The sequence below is a fragment of the Acomys russatus genome, chromosome 3, assembly GCF_903995435.1.
Source record: "Acomys russatus chromosome 3, mAcoRus1.1, whole genome shotgun sequence".
In the NCBI taxonomy this organism is placed as follows: domain Eukaryota; kingdom Metazoa; phylum Chordata; class Mammalia; order Rodentia; family Muridae; genus Acomys; species Acomys russatus.
The window spans coordinates 55703179-55727864 of NC_067139.1; the positions used below are offsets into that span (position 1 = coordinate 55703179).

Consider the following 24686-nt stretch of genomic DNA (forward strand, 5'->3'; position numbering starts at 1 on the left):
AGCCTAGGGGCGGGGGTGGGGTGGCTCCATGCACAGGCTTGGGTCCTGCCTCTCCAGAGCAAGCTCTGCCCCTTCAGCATGAGGTTTGCCCTACTCCTGTCCGGCTAGAATCGTGACCCAGAGCCGCGCGCGCGACTAGAGAGAGGGAGCCTGAGGTGGGCTGTGCACCCCTACTGTGCTCTACTGAACTCACCACTTGAGTCCTCTTTGCGTGGCAAAGTACGTCCCTAATATTCTCCTTCTAGTCCCTTCTTAGTCTTTAGGGATCCTCCCTCCAGGCATGGGACAGGAGGGTACGGAGCAGTGGCTGCAAGTCTCTGACAGTCTAGGTCTGTCCTCAGATCATTGCCAGAACTGTCCTGTGGGGGGTCCCCCGGCCCGCCTCCGGCCCACGTGGCCCGCCCGGCCTTCTAGGCTCCGGCCCCGCCCCGCCCCGGGGAGCCGGCCCCACCGTCCTCGCCACGGCTCTGTGCTCTAGCCTAGCAGTGCTGAGCCAGCGGGACGAGAAGGTGAAAGCTGCCGGCACTTAGAGTTGCGGTGACCCTCCCGTCACCTGCTGCCCCCGCCGGAGTAGTGTCCCACAGCCGCCGTGGGGGCGCGTTGGGTGGACAGTGCTATCCTGCCTCTGCCAGCCTGCGCTCCAGCCAGGGACCCCAACTTGGGTCCCCTGATAGCTACTGGGAGAAAGTTCCCGGAGCCACTTCCGGGAGGGAGGCGCCACCTGTCTGGGGCGCGCCCTGTCGCTGGAATTCTGCAGGTCAGTGTCTCTGACCACTTGGCAGGGACCAGCCAGGATCCTTAGGCCGGAGACCGCGTCTTTTAAACTGCGGAGCAGACGGATGGAGAGCCGGCTGAGGACTTAAGGTGATCCGGAATGCCTTGTAGCCACAAGCTAGTGAGCATTTTCTGAGGGTGAAAACGGATAGAGCCGAGTTTGAAACCGGCTCCCTGGGGCTTTGAGTGGTGGAGGGTAGCCCTGGCTCTAGCAGCCATCTCATCCTGGCTGGAAGGTTGCAGGAACAGAGCGGCTTGTTCCTAAAGGACTTGGCTTGCTCTAGTTTATTGCTTGAACCAGGCTTGCTTCCAGAACGTAGCAAGGATGTGAATAGCAGTTATCCGGAATGCACCGGTGGAAACTGGAAGCATTTCTTGCACTACCTAGGGGTACACCTTGCTCCCAAGAGTATGGAAGAGGATTTTGCTGTGGTTGTCTTAGCTGTTTTACAGTTAGGTTGCAGATCTGTGCTGCCATGTCCTCATCTGAAAGAGAGGGGTGATACAAGCACAAAGCTTTAAAGGTTTCATAAGGTTATGTGCCCACCGTACTTACTGGTGAATTCTCTCTTGTTATCGCTGACATCAGTGTCATGGGTGGGCTCCCATCTTCAGCTTACCAGTAAGGTGACCTGCAGGTCTGTACCTCTCCTGCTTGGCATCTGACCTTACCTATCCAGCACCACAGTGCTCTGTTCAGATTAGAAAAATTGGCTTTGCAAGAATGCTTCTTTGTAGTTAACTAGTTAACCAGCTTGTGCAAAGTGTATCTGAGAATGTGGCATTAGGTATGACCTTTGTCAAGGATATCGCTGGGCAAAGGGTCTTGGAAACTATGGTGTGTGTGCTTTTGGGACTCAGTGCGGATGAGGTTTCACTTGAATTCCTCCTAGCGTTGGGGCCCTTACCAGCTGACATCAGTGTCTAAGCGTTGGGTCTATTTAAGGGACTAGGGGTCTGTTCTTGTCTGGCTTTCAACCGTCCTTTCATCTGAAGCAGAAGGAACGTCCTCCGGCATCATTGGTGCTTTCCTGGGCTGCACCTGTTTAGTTTCTCTCTTGAGCTTTGCAAATGGGAGTGCTGAACCTAGGTCCTGGAATACTCTTGAAACTGACACGTACTCCAAGAGGCTTGTGTGCCACAGAAGAAGTGAATTCTGAACCACCTGTGGATAATGATGGGCTGTCACCCCTCCCTAGGATAGACCTACAGTTTTAGGGAGTGGAGATGCAACACGTGTGCTGCTTTGTGTGCTTGTTCAGGACGAGAGAAAGCCTGGCCAGACAACTGACTGTCTAGGCAAAGGTGATGGCAGGTCCTGGGTTAGGGATCATATGCATTTGTGGAGCCTGTAAGGTGGGGTACAGCTAATAGAAATCTGAGTTTGGGGTGTCTAAGCCTCTCAAATGCTAATATTCCAAGTGTGGGCCGCTGATCCTCTTTGAGAGCCTTTAAAAGTAGTAGCACTGAAATCCTTTGACTGCAGGGAACTTATGACCTTCTGATATAGCTAGTTCCATTGATAAAAGTTGTGGGGACAGAGTCAGAATCTCCATACTCCTCTAATGAGGTCAAGATGCGTCCTCCAGACTCTTGTCCTTCCTGTCTACTTCCTGGATGTCCTTCTATCCATATCTGTCCAAGACAGCTGTCTGCATTTCTTGTTATCCCTGAGGCTCCTGTGCCAGAACCCAGGGTACCACTGAGTTGTGTGTAAGCAGAGGGAAGCAAAGCAAGGAGGTTGAGGTTGGAGGTTCAGGACTTCAAGGCCAGCCAGTCTCCAGAAACCAGGGGGAGTGGGGTGGGGAAAGTAAAACCATTGCCATAATCCAGAACCTCTCAAGGCCCAGTTCTGTATTGTTCAGGCCCCTAATACTGTGTTGAGGTGGAGGTGGGGAGCTTTGGGGTTTTGTTTGTTTGTTTGGTTTGGTTTCTAGCTTTGTATTTCTGTTCTTTCACTGATCTTTTCTGAATTATCCTTTGGTCAATTTATTCATTGTGGTCTTTGATGTACTTATTGAAAACTTTGGATCCATTTTCTTAAGTTTTTCTGCAAATATTCTCTGCTTTGTATTATCTGGTATCTATAATTGTGATGGGGGCCAAATGAAGTAACTGTGTGTAGTTCTGATTCATTGAGGTTTCTTCTTGGGAGACACACACAGACACAGACAGATAGACAGACAGACAGACACACACACACACACACACATACACAGAGGGAGAGGGAGAGGATTGGGAAGTAGTATTTTGTTTATTTTGGAACAAAGTCTTGATTCATAGCCAGGCTGGCCTTGAACTGTCCATCCTCCTGGCTCAGCCTCCAGAGTGCTAGGATAATAAGTTTGTATCAGTAAACCTTACGAAAGACAGTTCTTGTGTTTTTTGAGACAGGGTTTCTCTGTGTAGCCTTGGTTGTTCTAGACTCACTTTGTAGACCAGGCTGGCCTCGAACTCACAGTGATTTGTCTGCCTCTGCTTCCTGAGTGCTGGGATTAAAGCCGTGGGTCGCCATGCCCAGATTTTTAAAAAAAGATTTATTTATTAATTATGTATACATTGTTTTGCCTGTATGTATGCCTGTGTGTCAGAAGAGAGCACCCGTTCTCACCATAGTGAGCCACCATGTGGTTGCTGGGAATCGAACTCAGGACCTCTGGAAGAGCAGCCAGTGCTCTTAACCTCTGAGCCATCTCTCCAGTCCCATGTTTTCTTTATTTGAGATAGATCTCTGTGGCATAGGGTAGCCAGGAGGTCACTGTGTGCTCAGGCTGGTCTTGACTTTGTGGTAATCCTCCTAGCTCATCCTCCCAGATTCTAGGATTACAAGCATAAGTTATGGCCTGCCAGAGGTTGTTGTATTTACACGGGGACTTGAACCACGTGGCTCAGCTTATTGATTCATTCACTCAAGCACGGTTATGGAAGATTGGGCATGCATGAAGCGTCAGGTTTAATCCCAAGAAACACACACACACACACACACACACACACACACACACGCCCTTTGGAGAAAGGGAGACTGCATGCTAGACCCTGCCTTGGTGCTGAGTTCCAGAGCATGGGCAGTGTTCTTCCCATTGGAGTTGGCAGCCCAGTGGTGGGGAGATGAAGACGTAGAGTTGATAAACCAGAGAGTGACGGTGACATGGAAATGACAGTAGGGAGGGATCTCCAGTAGTGGCGTGGAGGAGGAGAATGCCTCTCTGAGAAGAGGCACGTGAGTAGAAGCCTAGATGTGCGAGCCTGCGGATATATGGGCAAAGACTATGCATTTGAGGCCTAAGGGTGGCCTTTCTTCCCCTTCTCTCCCTCCCTTCTCTTTTAAAGGCGGGATCTCAAGTAGCCCAGGCTAGCCTCCAACTCCCCATGTAGCTGAATATGACCTTGCACTTCTGATCTTTTGCTTCTGCCTTCTAAGTGCTGGGGTTACAGGTGTCAATGACCTCACCTAGTTTATATGATTGAGCCCATGGCTTTGTGCATGTTAGGCAAGCACCCTACCCACTGAGCCGCATTGCCAGCCAGCTTGGCATTCTCTGGTTGACTAGAGGAGGGCGAGGGAATGACTCAGTGTGGGAAGAGGCTCCTTCCCTCATCCTAGCCCATGGCATTGGCCACTTTGGTGTTGGATGGGAAGGCTAGCACCTTCTTTTACCAGAGACTGTCAGCTCTGTGGCCATGTAAGAGAGCTGGAAGGCAGCAGGGTCCTCCCAGTGACATCAGGGGAGAAGCTGATTCTAAAGATCTCCTCCAGCCTCACTTCAGTACATAGACCACTGCTTCTGGTTGGACAGCCAGCACTGGTATAATGCCAGCATACAGGGGAAGAGTCATGGGAGGTGGGAGATGCCTGGGCCTCTGGGAAGCCATAGGACAGAGGGCTTGAGGAGCCAGCGCCTTCATTCCCCAAGTGTCTCCCTGGCAAAGGTAGATGTGCTGCCAAATCAAAGCCAGCATGCCCGCAGAAAGATAGGCTGGTGCACGTGGCCAGCACTAGGGAAGGACAGAGGAGGTTCACAGCCTCTGAGGGTCATGCATCCTTCACACCTGCTGCCCGAAGTTACCCTCAGGATGTCCCAGGAGAGCCTTGCTGAGGTGACAGAAACCTCAGACACAGCTTCCTCCTAGCCATTGTTCCTGCTGTCCCGAGTCCTTGCCCATTCTTTTTTTTTTTTTTTTTTTTTTTGGTTTTTCAAGACACGGATTTTCTCAGTGTAGCCCTGGCTGTCCTAGACTCGATTTGTAGGCCAGTTTGGCCTCTCGGCTTTACAGAGATCCTTGTGCCTCTGCCTTCCGGAGTGCTGGGATTAAAGGCGTGTGCCACCATGCCCGGCCCTTGCCCATTCTTCTACTTCACCCAGCTTCTAGAATGCCCACACTGCCCTGCTTCGTGGCTGCCTCCTTTGGCCGTATTCTTATTATGTACAACTAAAAGTTGCAGAGCAGAGCGGGTGTGATGCTGCTTACTCATGATCTCATCACGAGGGAGGTGGAGAGGGGGGGTCAGGAGTTCAAGGTCATCCTTGGCTACAGATTGAGTTTGACTTTGAGGCCGTCCTGGGTTAGGTAACACCCAGTAACAAACATATAAACAGTGTAGAATAAAACACGAAAGTCCTCTTTTTCCTCGTATCTTGCTTCCAGAGAAAATGTGCACATGTGTTTATATGTGGATGGGTGTATGTGTGAGCATCGTGTGTGTGTGTGTGTGTGTGTGTGTGTGTGTGTGTGTGTGTGTGTCCATGTGCCATTGTATGTGTGTAGAGAGCAAAGGACAATTTGTGGAATGGGTTCTTTCCTTCTACCTTGTGGGTCTAGGGGACTGGACTCGGGTCGCCAGGCTTGGTAGCAGGTGCCTTTACTTGCTAAGCCATCTTTAAAAGCTATCATACTGCAATCACTTACTTGGATGCATTGATTCAGCAGCTAATTTGCTGTCTAAGAGTGCTTTCTCTATCCACATTTACATAAGTGTGTATGGGCGTATGTTTAATGTCTCTTGAATATCTATGTGACCATTGAATTGTCTTTTTTTGGAGGGGGTGGCAGAAACTTATGCCACCGTGTCCCACCATTTTTGTCCCTTTGCATATGAGCATCAGGAGACTGAGTCAGGACAACCCCAAGAGTCTGTGGTCATCCAGGGCTGCATAGCAAGAATCTGCCTTCAAAAACAAAAATTGCCCGGCCTGGTGGCGCACACCTTTAATCCCAGCCCTCAGCAGGCAGAGGCTGGTGAATCTCTGAGTACAAGACCAGTGAGTTCTAGACTAGCCAGGACCCCGTGTCAAATAAAAACAAGGCCTACAGAGTGCTCCTCTCTGTTTAAGCTCCATTTGTTTAAAACCTGTTGGCTACAAAAGCAAGCATTTCTGCACCCTCAGTTTTTCTTGGGGGGGGCGGCGAGCATCTCCTATGCCAGTGCTGCCTTTGTGTCTTCTGGGCTGCTGCAGCTTTGTAGTAAGTTTTAGGTCAGAAAGTGTGACTCCTCCTACTTTGTCTTTTTTCTGACTTGTTACTCTGTGCCTCCTGGGAGTTTTAGGATCAGCTTGTTGTATTTGTAAAAAAAAAAAAAATTTTTTTTTAAATTTATTTATGCGTATGTGTCAGTGTCTCTGTGAACTTATGTCATATGTGTGTAGATGTCCAAAGAAACCGGAAGAAGGCCTTGGATCCCCTGGAGGTAGAAATGGGCTATTGTGAGGTGCCTGATGTAGTGCTGGGAATAGGAAGGGAGGAACAGGCACCCTTGAATTGCTGAAACATCTTTGGAGCACAGCTGAGATTTCAGTAGTTCTGTGGACAGTATAGGCAGCTTGGGGAGTTTTGGCAGTTAACAGCATATAGTGTGGAACCTAGAGTGTTTTTCTCTGGGAGTGTCACTCACTCAGCCTCTTCAGTCACCAACTCTGGGGGAGAAATACTCAGCAGCTGGCCTTTCAGGCTTTCCTGAAAATCTAGGCAAGTTTACTGTCTCTCCCTTGTTGAACACGATGACCCAATGTAGTTAGTGCCAAGGCTGCAGATTTTGCACAAGGTGTCTCACGACTGAGTTGGTGAGAGGGGAGGTCTGCAGCAGCCCTGTGAACTGGAGGGGCCTGGTAGTCTTATATGGCCCTTCCCCTTGGAGAAGGGTTGAGAGCCGGGGTCCCTGCAGCCCTGCAGAAACAAGCTGGAAGTGAGACTTGGACAGACTTTATCAGCGGGTAGGTAGGATTTCAATGGAGGAAAGCAGCTTTTATGCTTTCTGATTTGAAGAATGAAATAAAAATAATAAAAGAATAATAATGTCACACATATTGAACATTTAGTTTATATTCCTGCGTGTACTGATGTGTTCCAGATGTGTTCTGGCACAAACCAGATTTTATTTTTAAGGGATTAAAAATAAGTGGCTACATTCCCATCACTGGGAAGAAGCCCCTTTCTCCTTTTGGGGGGAGGAAACTTTGTTTTCCAAATTTAAGTAACAATTTTGGAAACTACATTTGAAACTTTGAATTTACCAAGGAGCTATAGCTAGGCGCTGTCATTTTAAACAAAAGCATCGCCTACGTGTGCTGTGTGTGGTTTCAGGTAGTTGCCATTGTTTTCAAAAGGGCAATTAAAAAATGCTAACGGGCCGAGATTTTCACTTGTTTCTGGAGGGAGATAGTCAGGTACAATAGAAACTGTTTTTTTGAGATCTTCAAAAATCTCAGCTCTTTTGGTTTAGCAGTTTCCCTTCACTGAAACTGTTACAACAGGCTCTTCAGAGAGATTTTATTTCCACCCTTCAGGGAGGGGGTGAGTGTACACGGAAACTTAGGGGAAAAACACAGTGATACAATCCAGCCTCCAAACAAGGAAGCATACGACAGAGCTGAGGTTTGGTGCCATAATGCTTGCCCAGTCTAGAAGGTTCAGCTAAATGACCTCGGGTAACCTCTCTCTATGACACATCTCCCATGGGGTGGGGAGGACAATATCTCCTCTAGCATGACTTTAATTTTTACAAAAGCCCTTTGCAGCCTTTGCAAACTCTAGTGATTTTTCTCAACAAATCACTTGCATTTGGTATGTTCTTGGCCAGTGTTATGAGTCAAAAGATATTTAAGTGACCACCCAAGTTCTTTTGAGGTGAGAGAGCTGGCAAGTGCGTGGAGGGAGATGCCTGGTTCTGCAGCAGCAAAGCAAATGGCCGTGGCTTTATCCCATGGCCCTTACAAATACCAGGAAAGAAAGTTAGCCCAGTGTCTTTTAGAATCAAGTGTCAATGCTGCGGCAACCATCTCTTACAACATTCTCTAGGTGGTGGGATGGGATAGCTTGTCACATTTTTTTTTTTTTTTTTTTTTTTTTTTACACTATGGCCTGTCTTAAGAAATCAACCTAGACTATAATCTGTGTGTATGTGTATACATACACATGTCTGCCTAAAGTAAAGCATCGGTGAGGCTGTACTCACGCTCTACAGTCTCACACGGTGATAGTTTTCTGTGCTGGTCCTGATTGTTGTGTAACTTGTAAGTTGTGGTTGTTGGTTCCAGTGCATTTGTTTCACAAATGAATTAGAATGTAGTATTTGAAAATCACCATGCCAAGCGGTGCACTGTTACAGGTGTTCGCATCTAGTCCTCATGCCACGTGCATGGAGCTAGAACTCCTATTTCACAGGTGGGGAAACTGAGGCACAGAGATGTACCGTGTTCTTTTGGAGGGGTGTCATACTGCCACTGAGAAGAGAAGCTAGGGTTTTTGTTTTCCTTTTTAGCTTTTTGAGACAATGTTTTGCTCTGTAGCTCAGACTGGCCTTGAATTTACACCAGCTGTAACTCAGCCTTGTGACTGCTGGCCTTGGAGGCCTGTGTCCCAACACTTTCTGAACTTGGATTTGAACCCAGAAAGCCAGAGTCCTATTAGAGGATCATAGCATGCCCAAAGCAGACCCTCGGGGTCTGAGCCCCAGAATCAGGAAAAACAAAAAAAGTTCATGGTTTGTATCCATGTCATATATCGACCTCTGCCAGATGAATTACTGTATATTTGGGAAAGTAGTCATAACTAGGAATTGCTAGGAAATTCCTCTCAGTCATCCACCTAAGATTGTATGCAAACACCAAATGCACACACCATGAAGATCTGAACAAAACAAAAGCAGACAGTATTTTTCTGGGTTGCCTTTCTTTGTGGACTTTTTATCTTGTCCATCTGATGACTTGAAATTTCATGCAAGTTCTGGTCCTTAGAGATGGTTCTGATAGAAATCACATGTTTTGAGAGTCTATTAGTATCCAGAGAGAAAAGAACTAGTGGGGTGTATAAGTCTTTCAGCTATTTATTGAGAGATTTACTATAAGGAATTGCTTATGTGATTGTGGAGACCCTGTGAGAGCAAAATTTGCAGGGTGGCCAACAGGCTAGAGAGCCAAGGAAGGACTGAAGTCATAATCTGGCAGAGTCCCCTCTTGTTTGGGTTGATCAGTCAGTTTTTTTCTTTTCTTTTTTCTTTCTTTCTTTTTTTTTTTTCTGAGATAGGGTTTCTCTGTGTATCACTGGGTGTCCTGGAATTCTTTTTGTAGACCGGGCTGGCCTCCTTAGTGCTGGGATTAAAGGCGTGCACCACCACACCTGTCAAGGCTTTTAACTGGTTGAGTGAGGTCATCCCATACTTTGGAAAACAAACCCGCTTTATAATAGACCTCTGTTTTACAGAAGCATGGTCACTTGGTTTAGACAAACTGATACTTAGCAACCAACCATCTCAGAGAGTAAAGTAAGATGCTGCTTGAAGTTTTTCAGAAGGACACAAGGCAGTAGGTAGTAGCAGGGGTGTGATAGTCACAGGGAAGAGAATGTCTGAGACACACCTTCCTCTTCCTTGACCAGTTGCAACGCCCACCCCCCTTGCCATCTCATGTAGTCCAGATGACCTTCAACTTTCTATGTAGCTGAGGATGACCTTGAACTCCTGATCTTCCTCTTGCCACCACATCCTAAGTACAGGGATCAGAGGCAGAGAGCACCACCATCTGATTCCTGGTCCCTCATGCCGTTGTGGACACACACTGTATAAGGATACTTCATAAAGACACTTCATGCATTTCCGTATGTACGACCTTGGTCCCCTGGGATTGTGGTGAAGCTGAGCAATCCCGATTTCCGAGTGATGGTGCAGCCATCAGAAAGTCGTAGCCTCACACATCGTGTCGATGCTGCTGCTGATTTGAGCCACGCTCTGCTCCCAGCTTGTAGAAAAGGTTTCATGCAGCATCTCCGTGGGCTGCCTAAAACCTGAGACGGACAATAACAGCGTCACTACTGCGTTATTTATTCTCTGTATTCTTTTAATATGTTTGTGCATGTGTATGATATGTGTATGTGCATATTGTGGTGCCTATGTAGAGGTCAGAGGATAACTGTGAAGAGTCACTTTTCTCCTAAATTGTCAGTCTTGCATGAGAAGCACTTTACTTGCTGAATGATCTCATTGACCCATGTATTTTTATTATTATTTTTTTTTTACTGTTATTTTAGATAAAAAAGAAAGGGGGGTTAGCTATGTATAGTGGCACAGTCATGTAGTCCCAGTTACTGAGGAAGCTGAAGCAGGGAGATTGAACCCAGGATTTCACAGCACAAGCGCTGTTACTATCTGAGGCATCCAGATGGGAATTTAGCCATTAAGAGTCAAGTTCTGGAAACCCTGGGGCATCTCTGTAGCCCCGGCACTCAGGAGGGTGAGATAGGAGAATCTTGAGTTAGCTTGGCCCACATTGTGAGACTCAAAATCCGAGCTCTGGGGTGTAGCTCAGTGGTAGAGCACTTGCCTAGTCTTCGCGAGGCCCAGAATTAGATCCCTAGAACCATTCAAAGAAAACAAGAAAAGCAGAACCCTCTTCTCACCTCATTTCTCCTTTCATTTTTTTCCACTTAATCCTACTATCTTTATTTATTTATTTATTTATTAAAAAAAAAAAAAAAAACCCTGACTTACTTTTTTTTTTTTTTTTTTTTTTTTGAGACAAGGTTTCTCTGTGTAGCCTTGGCTGTCCTCAAACTCAGAGATCCACCTACCTCTGCCTCCTGAGTTCTGGGACTAAAGGATCATTTCCACCGATCCCTAACCCCCTTCAACTCCTCCCATATCTTCCCAACCCCTTCTCTACTTCACATCCGCTTCTTTAACTATTATTATTACATACACACATGTATTTGTAAATATAACCCTCTGAATCCATTTAGTGTCGCTCATTTGTATGCTTTTAGGGCTAGCCGTTTGGGGTTTTATGACCTATCAGGGAGCTTGTTTCTGGAGAAGATTGGTTTCTACTCTTTCAACAGTTGTTTGTTACTTGTAGCTCTTCATCTGGGAGTGAGACCTTGTGAGATTTCCCCCATCTTTGTTGACATGTCATTTGGTGGTGCACCTTTACAGGACCTTGTTACGATGACCATGTTTTTTGTTTTTTGTTTTTTATTGTTTGTTTGGTTTGGTTTCTCTGTGCAGCCTTGGCTGTTCTGGACTCGCTTTGTAGACCAGGCTGGCCTTGAACTGACAGTGATATGCCTGCCTCTGTCTCCCAAGTGCTGGGATTAAAGGCATGCGCCACCACCGCCCAAGGTGACCACATTGCTATGACTTCAAGGGTGCATTTCTCTGTCATATACAGAAGACACTCTCTCAGCAGACAATCTGGTCCTCTGGCTCTCACATTCTCTTTGCCCCATCTCCCATTATGTTCCCTGAGCTTTAGATGTAAAGGTTATGTTGTAGATGTATCAAGTGGGGATGGTTGCCTTATAGTCAGTTGTTCTCTGCATTTTGACCAGTTGTGGGCTTCTGTGATGGTCTCTGTTTGCAGCAAAAAGAAGTGTCTTTGATGAGGGGTGAGAGCTTCACTCATCTGTGGATATAAGGATAGGTGTTTACAGTGCAATTGGGAATTATACTGGTTTAGGAAAGTGGCAGTAGTAGGTTCTCTTCTAGGGTCTATGACCTCACCAGCCATACATAGTTGGGTAGATATACAGTGCTGGGTTTGAATTCCCTCCTGTTGAGTAGGCATTGAATCCATCTAGGTAGCTGTTGGTTACTCCTGAGATACAAGGGCCACTATTTGCATTCTTGAGGATGTCTTGTCATGCTGGCAGTTGTTGCGGTTCATAGGCTCTAAAGATGGATAGGACTTTTAGTTGCATCTCTCCTTTGGCATCTTGCATCCTTTGGATGCCATGAGAGCTAGTCCTCAGGGAGGAACGTTCTGCGTCACTTCTAGCTATTTCTCCATCTTCACCTTATTTTTTGAGATAGTATCCTATTGAACTTAGAGGTCACCAGTTGGTCTGAACTGGCTAGGCAGTAAGCCATGGAGCTCTGCCTATCCCTGTCACCTTCCCTAGCTGTGGGAAAGACTGTAAGCTTTGTCACAGGTGAAGGCAGTCTTGGTGGGCTTTACCCTTGGACACACCATAGATACCTTGAGTTAGACTGGGTGGAGCCATCCTGGGCCAGGAATTCAGGAAGCAGACCTGGGGACTGCACCTGGACTATTGTTTTTCTAATCGACCCTCAATGGGAGAGAGAGACCACCCTTCGCACGTAACACACACAGGTAGAGAGGAGAGAACAGCAACAGGTTCAGACTGGGCTTGAATGCACATAGATCAGCGAACAGGCTGGACCAACACACAGGCCAGAGGCACCTAGGGACCCGTCCCATAAAACGGATACCGGAAGGTTCACACTTTTTTCCCTTTAACCTTTTTCTCTCTTGTATAAGCTAGTTGGGTTGTATAATAAGGTTTAATTGTTAAAAAAAAAACAGAGCCTACACCTAGTACTGGAATTATAGGTGCACAGCACAATGCCTGGCTTTTACCTGAGCACTAGGGATCCAAACTCAGGGCTTCGTGCTTGCATAGCACATCCTTATGGGAGCTATTTCCCAAGCCCCTTCAGCTTAGCTCTTTTTAAATGTACAGTTCAGTAGTGTTAAATATGTTCACACTGTTGCATACATTTTTGTCATGGGATGTAGAAACTATTTATTAGTGGTGATATCCACCTCGTCAAGCCTCTGGGGTCTCTTCATCTCTATGGATTGCAGTCCTCTAGGCGTTTCCATGTAAGGGTCGTCCTGACTTGAGCCACTTAGCAGCGTGCTTTGGAGAATTCATCTACATAGCAGCCAGTATCAGAATAGCCTTTCTTCTCAGGATGTGAGACATTCTATCGGAGGTATGTGCCATGGACCTGTTATTCATTCATCTGTTGGGGTATTCCCAGATTGCCTCCATCTTTTGGTTACAGTGAGTAAAACTGCCATCCCATTATCCTTTGGACTCATCAGTTTCATCAGTCCAAGCCTCCATGTTCCCTTCCCAAGGGCCCCTTGCCAAGGGTGCTAGTGACTAGCATTGTACATCCCAATGGATTGTTCTCTGGTACCATCTGGTCCAGCCACCAGCTGTGGCTGGTCACATTCTCTTCTTGTTCTTTCTTTCTTTCTTTCTTTGGGTGGGGGGGAGAGGCAGGGTTTCTCTGTGTAGCCATGGCTGTCCTGGACTGGCTTTGTAGACCAGGCTGGCCTCAAACTCACAGAGATCCACCTCACTCTGCCTCCCGAGTGCTGGAATTAAAGGTGTGCGCCACCAGGCCAGGCCACATTCTCTTCTTGAAGCCCTTTCTTCTTTGTCTCCAGGATCCTTTCCTCTCCTCGTTCTCTGCCCTCAGTGACCAAGAACTCCATTCCCTGGTTGCTCAGGCCTGAAACTCTAAGTGTTACTTTGACTCTCAGCTCTTTCACATTCACACTTACCAGGAGATCCCATTTACCTCTACTTTCAGATATACTGAGACTGTGGCTGCTGCTCACTGCCTCTGCTCTTCCACCACCTCATACAGACCATTCATTTCATCTAGTCACTGCTGGTCTCCCAGACTACGCCCTTACCTATTTACCAGCTGGTTCTCTACTCACAGCCTTAGGCATCTATTCAAAGACTTGGGAGGTCTCCACTCAGAATGTTCCAGTAGCTCACACATGTCAAAGCCCCAACATGGCCCCCAACTCATGTGATCCGGCTGTGTTTCCTCTTCAATTAGTATCTTAGTTTGCTCTTCTCCCTCTTCCTGCCACAGCAACCTCAATGCAGCTCCTCAGGTGGACACCTCAGGGCCTTTGCATTTGTGGTTCCTCTCTTCAGAAATACTCTTCCCCTATGTATGATGACTGAAGAGAGCTTGAGGTAGTGAGGGATGGAGCGCGGGCTCTGAGGGGTCCAATTGAGGCTCACGTGGTTGGAGTGGGGTCAGAAAGGGAAAAGAAAACTAAGAGAGGAATGGAGAGATGAGTTGATATCTGTCCTTATAGCAGGTAAGACACAGAGGAGAAAAGAGTTCATTGAGCACTAGCTGTTAGTTTTCTTCTGGTGCCAGAATCCTGAAAGCATGGCAGAGGCTGAGGATGGACTTTCCATAGGGTCGGTCCAGCAAGCCCACTTATAGGTTTTCACCCAGAAAAGTTCCGGGAGGTGCGTGCACACTCATGTTCACATCAGCACAATTGCAGTGCCATCAGCCACGGTATAGCAACAGTCTAAGAGGCCATGCTTGGATAAATGAACAACGCGTGGTATTGATGTACAATAAAACATTAATCAGTCTTCAAGAAGAAGGAGATTCAGACACCTGCTACAAATGGATGAGTCCCGAGGACATGGTGCTGAGTACAATAAGCCAAGCATGAAAGGACAGAGAGTGTGTGATTCTACTTATGAGGTGCCAAAAATTAGATCGGTTCAGAAACAGAATAGTGGAGGTTACCAGGGACTGTGGGAGCTGAGGCAAGGATGTGTGTGTGTGTGTGTGTGTGTGTGTGTGTGTGTGTGTGTGTGTGTGTGTGCGCGGGGGTTGGGGGAGGAATAGGCACAGAGTTTCTGTCTGGGATGACGAAATGGCTGGGAATGGCTGGAGATCGTGGCTGTGCAACACGGAGTTTGCTTGATGCTGTTGAATTGTATACTTACCAATGGCTCCAGTATGTGGTGGTTTGAATGAGAATGGCCCTCATAGGCTCATGGTTGACTACTTGGTCCCCAGTTTGTGGAACTGTTTGGGAAGGATTAAGAGGTGTGGCCTTGTTGGAGGAGGTGTGTCACTGGGGGTTGGGCTTTGAGATTTCGGAACACTCATGCCATTCCCGGTTTGCTTTCTCTGCCTCATGATTGTGGTTCAGGATGTGAGATCTCAGCTGTCCCTGCTGCTATGCCTTTACTCTACCATTATGGGTTCTAGCTCTCTGAGGCTGTAAGCCCATTTGAAGACACAGTGGTAAATTTTACCACAATAAAAATCAAGCCTAAGGCTGGGAATGGTGGCGCATGCCTTTAAACCTAGCACTCAGGAGGAAGAGGCTGGCAGGTCACTGTGAGTTCGAGGCCAGCCTGGTCTACAAAGTGGGTCCATGACAGCCAAGGCTACACAGAGAAACCCTGTCTCAAAAACAAACAAACAAACAAACAAACAAACAAAAATCAAGCCTAAGGAGAATTGATGTTCTTGGAGTTGTCTTGTTTTTCCCCCTTTATAGATTGTAAGTAAATGATTTTGGAGCGCACAGTGAAAATGCACACACATTTTCAGAAATGTGCAGGAAAGAATTGGTGGTAATGATGATGATAATAGTGGTAGTGATGGTCATGGTAGTGGTTGTAATGGTGATGATCATGGTGATGGTGGAGATGGTGGCAGTGGTGGTGGTAATGGGAGCGATTGTGATGATGGGTGACAGTGGAAGTAAGGGTGATGTTAACCCACAGCACCCCAAGACTCCTCTGCATCTGGTACTGCAGTGGAATCTTGAGCTGTAGGGCAGCAGCCCCTCAGGGAGTCAGTGCTGGAGGAAGGGGATGATGCCTCCTTGTTTCCTTAATGGCTCTGGGCAAGGCAACTGGACTGGGTCAGATGGGTGCAGCCCAGGACTGGAGTCCATGTGAGTCACAGCTCACCTCCTGTGGAACAAAGGGATACAGCAGGGAGGGGCAGTGTGATGACTCAGAGGCCACTGCTATTTCCTCCAGTCATGGAGTGGAGAAATTCACCCCACTTTCAGAGCAGGCTGTCCCTCCAGATTGGAGCATCCATCAGGAGTTGTTTTGGTCACAGAAATAGCTGCACTTGAATTACTAGAGCAGTGGTTCTCAACCTATAAGTTGTAACCCCTTTGGGGGGAGTCACTTGAGACCATCGGAAAACACAGGCGTTTACATGATGCTTCATACCAGTAGCAAAATTACGGTTATGAAATAGAAACAAAAAATAAGATTAAGACCGCAGCACGAGGAACTGTATAAAGTGGTCCTATTAGGAAGGTTGAAAACCCGTTGTTCTAGAGCCTTTGCTGTCCAGCCTGAGGCTCTTCTAGTGTGTTGCAAGCCTTTCTGGCAGCTTATGGGAACCTCAGCAGTCTCTCCTCCTAGAACAGGAAATTGTTTTTTGTGGGGTGGAGCAACTTGCCTCAGGCCATACAGGTGACAGAACCACATCTTACTGATACCAACTCAAGAGCCTGGGCTTGTCACTGTGCACACACATGGGAGGAGACACTCCAAAATGTGACTTAGCTCTAGGTCACAGGCATACAGAGAAGATGTGAACATGTGTCCTCTCACTGGGAAAAGGGCTACAAAATGCAATGGTAATATTTCACAGAGAAGAAGGCATTCTTGGACTTGGTTTTGGCATTCCAGGTCGTTTTCACACTTATAGGTACCAAATGTTGCTTACTGCCTTCCACCTTGGGGTATCACAGATAGGGACACTTTATGTAAGTCGGTAATGCATTGCAGAAGGGCCACATTCCTTTGAACAGTTGCCATAGCTGTGAAGATATAGACATAAAATAAGTGCAGTGTAGTTTACCATAGAGCATGACCCACACTTCCAAGGCACTCTTTGTTTTCTGTGTGTAAAAGGCCACCTTGATTTATGAGAAGAAACTCCCTCTTCCAGGATTTTTTTTTTCTTCCAGGATTTTTATTTGAAAGAAATTATGGAAAATGTGTAACCTTTCTTTGCACACATTGCTTTCTTGATGAATGTGACCATGATACCAGGCCTCAAGAGTTAAAGTGCCATAAGTATGGAGCAAAGGAAGTTTTTTTTAACCAACAGTCTTAATCTTATCCCCTGTAATTTTATCCAAGTTCCTTGCCTGGTAGTAAAAAACCAACTGATTCGTTTATATGGTCCTTCCTGAATACTTCCCTCTCTTTATATTAATAATATAATTTATATTAATAATAAAATTAGTGAGAACTCCAAGCACTCACTGTGTGTTTACAGTAGAATTCATTCATTCATTCATATCACTCAATCCATACATATTGTGATATGATCCGCACATATGTACTGAGTGATATGAAAGCAGGAATCTGCTCTAGTGGGTGGAAGAAGTAATGAGATAGGTTGAACCTATGGTGTGATAGAGGGGCCTCAAGGGAGACTGTTGCTTACAGTCTCATAGGGAACATTTGTGGTGCATGGTGTGGAATCTGAATTTTAGCAGCAGCCCCCAGGGCCTTCTGATTTCGCTTTTGCTTAGGCGGAAAAATGTTCTACGTTTTCTCACCTCCACTGGGAAGTCCCTCTGCTATGTGACATTCCTTCTGGACTCATGGAACTTCCAAACATGTCCCTCTCCTTTCAGAGCTTTGGTGTGACAGAATGTCCCATTCCTTAACTTCTTAAGGCCAGCTCCTTCTCATGCTCAGTGTTGGGCACCAGTGTAGCCCAGGCTGGCCTCAGACTTGTGACAGTCCTCTGCCTGTCCCTCCTGAGTGCTGATTCTATGTATCACCCACCATGCTTGGCGTCTTCCTCTGCTTTTTACTGGTTCATTCTGCAGGTTGTAAGCATGGTGACTCAGGGCTTCATGTCGGCTTTTCTGTGCCCCTCCTCCTAGTTCTCCACCTAGAGGGCACATAGGTCATTCGGTAGTCAGGAGCCATCTTGTTTTGCCTGGTGCATATTCCTGCCTCATTACTGAGCATTTCCCCCTTGATTTTTGCATCTTAATGGGATATTGACCCAGACACAGTTATCAAAATGAATTTATGGGAAGTGGTGAAAATTTTATATGAAATGTGAATGCTTTATATGTAGTTTGTATTGCAAAATTCTCTTCACAGGCATGTATGTATCTGAAGTCCGTTGGGTTAAGGGACAAGTTGGAGTCAGATACCTCCAGATGGTTCAGATAAGGGTCTAGGTTGTGGGAGAAACTTGTTGTCAGGGGCCTGAAGTAGGGTGGGGTAACACAGAGGTTGGCCTTTCTGTATATATGGTTTGTGATCATGGCTGACAAAACTTTACCCAAAAAGTATAACTCAGTTACTCCTATGTCATGCTATACACAAAAGACACTCAAGATGGCTGAGGTTCTATTCTAGTCATGTTTCTGTTGCTGTGTTAAGAATACCCTGACCTGAAGTAACTTAGAAGGGAATGGGTTTATGTGGTTTTTCAATTCCAAGTTACATTCCATTACTGTTGGGAAGTTAAGGCAGGAACCAAACAATCATGTTCACAGTTGAAGGAGTGTAAACATGTGGAACCTTGCTTGATTCTTAGTTTACTCTCGTACAGTTTAGAGTCCAGCCTAGGGAATAGTGTCGCCCATAGTGGGCTTGATCTTCCTTCATCAGTTAATCATGAAGATAGTCTTCTACAGACATGCCTATGGTCAAATTGATCTAGGTAGTTCCTGACTAAGTCACTCTTCCCAGGCAGTTCTGAGTTGTCAGGTTGACAGTTAAAACTAACTAGCACAAGTTCTAAGTGTGAGAGGCAAATGTGTGAAGCTTTGAAAGATCATGGAGTATATCAGTGTGGAATTTGAGGGGGCACAGACTGCTTTTCCTTTCTTTCAGGGGGATTGAACCCAGGACCTTGCAGTGTTAAGCGCATACTCTTAAACTAACCCACATCCACAGCCCTACAGAAAGAGATACCTTATACAATATACAAAAGGTATAAATGAGAATTCATTAAAGTCAGGAACTTCACCTGTCATAATGGTGCACAGCTATAATCCCAGCATTCAGGGAGGCAGAGGCAAGTGGATCTCTGTGAGTTCGAGGCCAGCCTGGTCTACAAAGTGAGTCCAGGACAGCCAGGACTACACAGAGAAACCCTGTCTCAAAAAGTTAGGAACTTGAGGGCTTAGGAATGTTGGTTGGTGGAAGAGCACGTGCTTTGCCCTCGTGAATTCCATCTCCAGCACCAAATGAAAACAAACAAGACCTCTTCATTAAAAAGACAGCAGTAGTGCCGGCTCCATCACTTAGCTGGTTAAAGTGTCTGTTTGGTAAAAGACAACAGTAAGAGTAAAAGGGTAAGCGGTAGTCTGGGAAGAGATTTGAAATGAACACACTGAACAAAGAATTCATACCCAGCATAGATAAAGAGCTGTTGTGAATAGATAAGAAGTATGGCCAATACTTCTAAACCTAATTTAGAAAATTAAAAAGACTGGAGTAAGTATTATCACCAAAGGGGGATATCCAAGTAATCAATAAACATGTAAAGAGCCTTGTCCTCAGTGGCCACTGGATGGTCTCGCCACAGTTGGCGGCACCGAATAGCCACCAGAATGCCCAACCTGATACCGATGCACACCAAGGTGCAGCTCAGACATGCAGCGAGAGGGAATGGAAGACGGTTAAGAGCACTTTGGAAAATCATACTGAAAACATCTTCCCAAGTGGAGCATATGGCTGCCCCTGCAGCAACAGCTCCTCTTCTAGCTATGAACCCAAGAGAAATAAGCATACAGCAGAACCAAAAGGCTTTCAAGCCTGTGCTCACAGCAGTTTTATTAATAACTAATCCCACACTAGGCTGTGGTCATCCACGTCTTTAATCTCAGCACTTGGGAGGCAGAGGTAGGTAGATTGCTGTGAGTTGGAGGCCATCCTGGCCTACAAAAGTGAGTCCAGGACTAAACAGAGAAACTCTGTCTCCAAAACAAAACAAAACAAAACAAAAACAACAACAAAAGAGTGCTATCAAGTTGCACACTTAAAATTTGTGGCATGTTGCAAGCCACTTTATTGCTGTGTGCATTGGTATCGTCTTTGGAGGAGGGCAAGGCAGGCTGGAGAGATGATGGCTTCCTGTCACGGTACCTGTCCCTACCCTGGGGGCAGGCATCAGAGATTGCTTCTGAGTGTCCAGACCTGCTTACCCTCACCACCTTGTTTTTGTGTCCTGTATTATGTGAACACTGACTGCTATGGGTCCCTGCCAGGATCTTACCTGGAGATGGGGAGGAGGGAAGTGTTTCCCAGTTTTTGTACGTGTTCATAGGGATGCTTTCAGAGTTTATTCTCCTTAGGTTTCCATGGTGACCTAACCTAGACAGGGTGGGAATTGCTGGGTGGTCAGCTTTATACAAAGCCAGGGGTGGACAGCAGAGGTGGTGGTGGTAGGTGCCTCCTTACCTGACTCTTACACCCTACGCCTGTTAAGTAGATGGACCAGAGCAGCCCTGTTAGTCTTCTGGGACAGGTGGAGTAGACCCTGGTGCCAGGCACAGTATTTGTACTTTTGTGGTCACTGGCTGTGTGCTCAGATGCTCTTGGTGGATGTTTTTCTGACAGGAAAGGGACACATGCCTTCTGGCCTATGTGCCACTCGCTACAGGTTGGGAGTCATGCTGATCGTGGATCCGAAGGCTTCATCAATTGTGTGTGTGTGTGTGTGTGACCTGCTATATTCCACAGAAGTTCTAATCCACCTTTTTTAGAAAAGGTGGGGATTAAGAGGATAGACCCTAGAGCCAGAGTGTCTGGGTTCTCAAGCCTGGCATGTGACTCAAGGATTGGAATGCGAACAATGAGGAAAGGAGGCCACAGAATAAGCGGCCATCTACTGCCTCACAGGGACCATCTACTGCCTCGCGGCCTAGGGGCAGGCTTGCCTCAGTTTCTCACTCAGATGACAGAGGATGCATGTGGATGACATGAGGACCGTGATAGCTGACACGTCATTGCTCTGTGGGTTCAGTGCAATGATTGTCCTGATGCTCTTGAAGACTGCCTTTGGTTGCCATGGAGACGGTGAAGGGTGCTAATGCTTGGAGACATGGGACTAGTGAAGAGAACTGGGCTTGATAGGCTCAGTAAGCATGTGTGGGAGGATCTGATCACCCTCTGTAGGGCACAGCAAATGTTCACGGACATCTTAATTATGCTGTTATTTAGTTTTTCCCATAGTTATAAAAACCAGGGAGAAAATGTATTTTTAAAAAGTGAGTTTTAAAACCAGGCAGTGGTAGCACATGCCTTTAATCCCAGCACTCGGGAGGCAGAAGCAGGCGGATCACTGTAAGTTTGAGGCCAGCCTAGTCTACAAAAGCCAGTCCAGGACATCCAAGGCTACACAGAGAAACCTTGACTTGAAAAAAACAAACAGATGGGGCCAGAAGGAAGCCGTTGCACCTGCTGTTGACCTGACAAGAGCAAAGCTGCAGGAAAATGGACAGTGAGGTACAACGGGACGGAAGGATCTTGGATTTGATTGATGACGCTGCACGGGAAGACAAGCTGCCATATGAGGACGTCGCGATTCCACTGAGTGAGCTTCCGGAGCCTGAGCAGGACAACGGGAGGAGGGAGGGGAGCGGGGGGGCACACCAAAGAGTCTGTGAAAGAACAGGAGATGAAGTGGATGGACCTGGCCCTACAGTGCCTCCACGAGAACGTCCCACCCGCTGGAAACTGATGCTGGCCTTTCTTCCCATGGACGGAGCTCTCAAAACCATGTAGATAAAACATGTCCCCCTCTGTCTCCAAATCCAGATCTTTAGTAATAAATCACCACTCAAGAAACAAACAAACAAACAAACAGTGTGTTTGAAAGTTAGATCTTTGTGAGTTCAAGGCCAGCCTGGTCTACAAAGCTAGTCTAGGACAGCCAAGGCTACACAGAGAAACCCTGTCTTGAAAAGTTAAAAAAAAAAAAAAAATTCTTTTCACTTGAAGACCCAACCTGACCTGAGCTAATAGATAATTCATGTATGTGGCAGAAATGGTCTTGGCCACAGCAGTATTTACAAATCTGGATGTGCCCTGATGGGGTTTCATAGGGCCTACACTATACTTCATGTTACCTACCATTCCAAAATACAATCAATGGGTTATGAATTCCAAAACGTTTCCAACGTAAAGGGATGAGGAGACTGTGGGTTTGTCTGGGCAGACAGAGTGGTGTTGCTGGAGCATGGGGCTCAGCAGGTAAAGATAGCAAGAGCCAAGTGATTAGCATCTGAGTTCAAATCCCATTCCCAGCCCTTGTTGACATCGGCACGTCATCAGCTCTCAGTAGGGCCATCTTACCAGCAGCCAAGGAACTGTGTGTGGCTGGTGTCAGGTCTGTAAAGTTTGCCCTCCCTCAAGCTGTGAGGCCACCCTTGCTTCTTCAGACCTGGAATTGCCTTTTAAGGCCATCAGCTTCCCAGCCCTCTTGTCAGGATGCCGAGGTCCTCAGAACTCAAATTCTAGGCAGTAGAGCCCAGCCACCTCTATTTCTGAGCAGTTCCCCTGGTAAGCCTAGCTGCTCATAACTGTGTGCATTGGCTGAGGGCAGGAGGCTCTGGCTTCCCACTCAGGGTTGGATGAACCAACTATTGTGCACCCTTAGGTCTCCCACACATAAATCTAGCAAGCTACCTCCATTCCTGGGAGGAGTAACCCAGGCTAGACTGATCAGATTAAAAAGGTCTCAGCTGCTGCTGCTAAGCACATGTCTCTGGTTAGGTGAATCTATATCCTGTCATGAAGGCTCTGAAGCTGACTCTGACATCCTGGGACTGTCATGGAAATACAGGGCTCTTATCCTCAAGCCACATGCTCTGACATGTCACACCATGCTGGGTGAGGTCAGGTTCCTTGGTGCCAGGTCACCAGGTGAGACTTTTCATGTGGTGGCAAAAATTGAAAGGTCTGGTTGTCCCGATCTCTTGTGTCTCTCTCCTATCACCAGTAATAACATGAGGAAGGTATGTGTAACCAGACTTTTGATAATTTTATAGGGTTCTTTTTCCTACCACTCTCTCCACCCCAATCCCTTCCAGCCCTCTTCCCCAACACTAGGTAGTAGAGAAAGAAGGATAGAGAGGAAAGGGGGCACAGATCTCTTTAGACTATTTCTTGCTAATTAGGACTGTCGAGTTCCTTGGGGCAAGTCCAATCTTCTTCATTAGGATATTTCCAAATAGCAGCAGCTTCTAGAGCCGCTGCCCCCGCTGGCCCCGCTGGCCCCGCTGGCCCCACCGCGCCCCCTCCCCTCTTTCCCCCCTCCGGCCTCTAATGTTATATGCCCTCTGAAGTGTTCCCAGAATTCCAAGCATCAACTAGCTTCAGCTGGCAAGCTCACACTCCTGCTAGAGCACGAGCCAAATCACAGCTGCTGCGGTCAGTCTGAGGCAGCCCTGTATCCCCACATCTGGGGCTGAAACAGAAACATTCCCAGCATAACTGGGTTTCTAAAGAAACCAAAGTTCTCATCACAAGTTTTTCACAGATGGCCCTCCAACCCCAAGTTTGCTTTAAGTCTGTGGTCTTCTTCTCCCTGCCAGTCTCCTGGGAGGACAGCTCTTCCCATGCCTCAGCCCTAAGTCTGTCTCTTCCCATCTTAGCAAAGCAGAGCATGGGCCTCAAGTGTCATAGGCTTTGCCTCTAGAAGCACCTGTTATTCCCATTGCCTTCCTTTTGTTGGCTACAAAGGAATGACTATAAGCTCCACGGAAGGGTCCTGCGAGCTTTCCATAGGTTCTGTGGTGTTGCATATCTGTGCATACCTGCTAAGTGAGGAGAGCCCATCATGGTGGGAGAGGTCATACCTGCCTCCCCCTCCCACACCCCCCAGCTGTGTCTCCTAATAGCAGGAGAAGGCAATTGACGCAATGTGGCTGAGGCTGGACTTGGCTGGCAGAGCTCCACCGTGCCCTTCCTTCCCTGTTATTATTTCTGTGAGTTGTATCTTTTGGGATCTGGAATTCTGAAGGGTGTGTCACGAAGCTGATCCAAATCTGGGAGCCTAGAGTCAGGGGAGACAGGAGAGCTTGTAGAGCAGGGATGGGGAGGCAGGAAGGGCTTCTGGGAAGAGCCGGAGGCCTGTGTATACCTCCAGCAGCCTAGCAGTAAGGGGTTGAAGTACTCAAAGGTACATGCAGGGCTATTCACTGTCTGACTGGGATTCTGGTTTTCAGCCCTCTGAGCTCTCCCTGCTTGTACAGTCTTGCCTTCTGGGTGGGTCTGTAATGTTTCCTTACAAGGTATTTTTTATCTGCCTTCTCCTCACTCTCCCGTGTGCACAGCTGTGCAGCTTGGGAAAGCTGCTGGGTCTGCTGCCCGGGCCCTTGAGCTAAGCAGCCACCCTATCCTTGGCGGGTCTAGTAGAGATCTCCTCCCTGGCATATGGGAGGCAGAACTTGCTCTCTGATGAACCTCTGGTAGCCTGCCTGGGGGCCACTTCGCCCTCTCATGTTTGTTCTGTCACGGGAGTAGAGACCTTAACCTTAGGTAAGGCATCTTGGCTTGCACTGTTTCATTGAATCCCTACACATTTGATTCCATGATAGTGCCATTTTGCAGTTGGAGAAACCGAGGCACAGAAACTTCCCTTTCTAAGGTCTCATAGCTGCTAGGCGGCAGGAGCAAAATTAAGAGTCCTAGAAACCCAACTTCAGAACCCAAGGCCTCCATCCATAGTGTACATTATGGAAGTGTTTACATCAGTAGCCTGTGTCATAAAATCATGTTGTCCTGGGAGTCTGGTAGCATGGACTTGGAGTCCTCTCCCATGGGCTCATGGTCCTCTGGTAGTTCATTTATGTAAACTAAAGGAGAAGCTTAAAGGAAAA

At 47.1% G+C, this 24686-nt stretch overlaps 1 protein-coding gene and 1 pseudogene across 1 annotated transcript in view; both read left to right on the forward strand.

The window, feature by feature from the left end:
- Positions 1-611: 611 nt before the first annotated feature.
- Arhgef3 (Rho guanine nucleotide exchange factor 3) overlaps positions 612-24686 on the forward strand; it is a 278972-nt gene continuing 254897 nt past the window's right edge. The window contains exon 1 of the mRNA XM_051140689.1: positions 612-864. The gene's annotated coding sequence lies outside the window, so the exon portion shown is untranslated. The remainder of the gene's footprint in view (positions 865-24686) is intronic.
- Positions 21278-21544, forward strand: LOC127184341 (anaphase-promoting complex subunit 13-like; annotated as a pseudogene).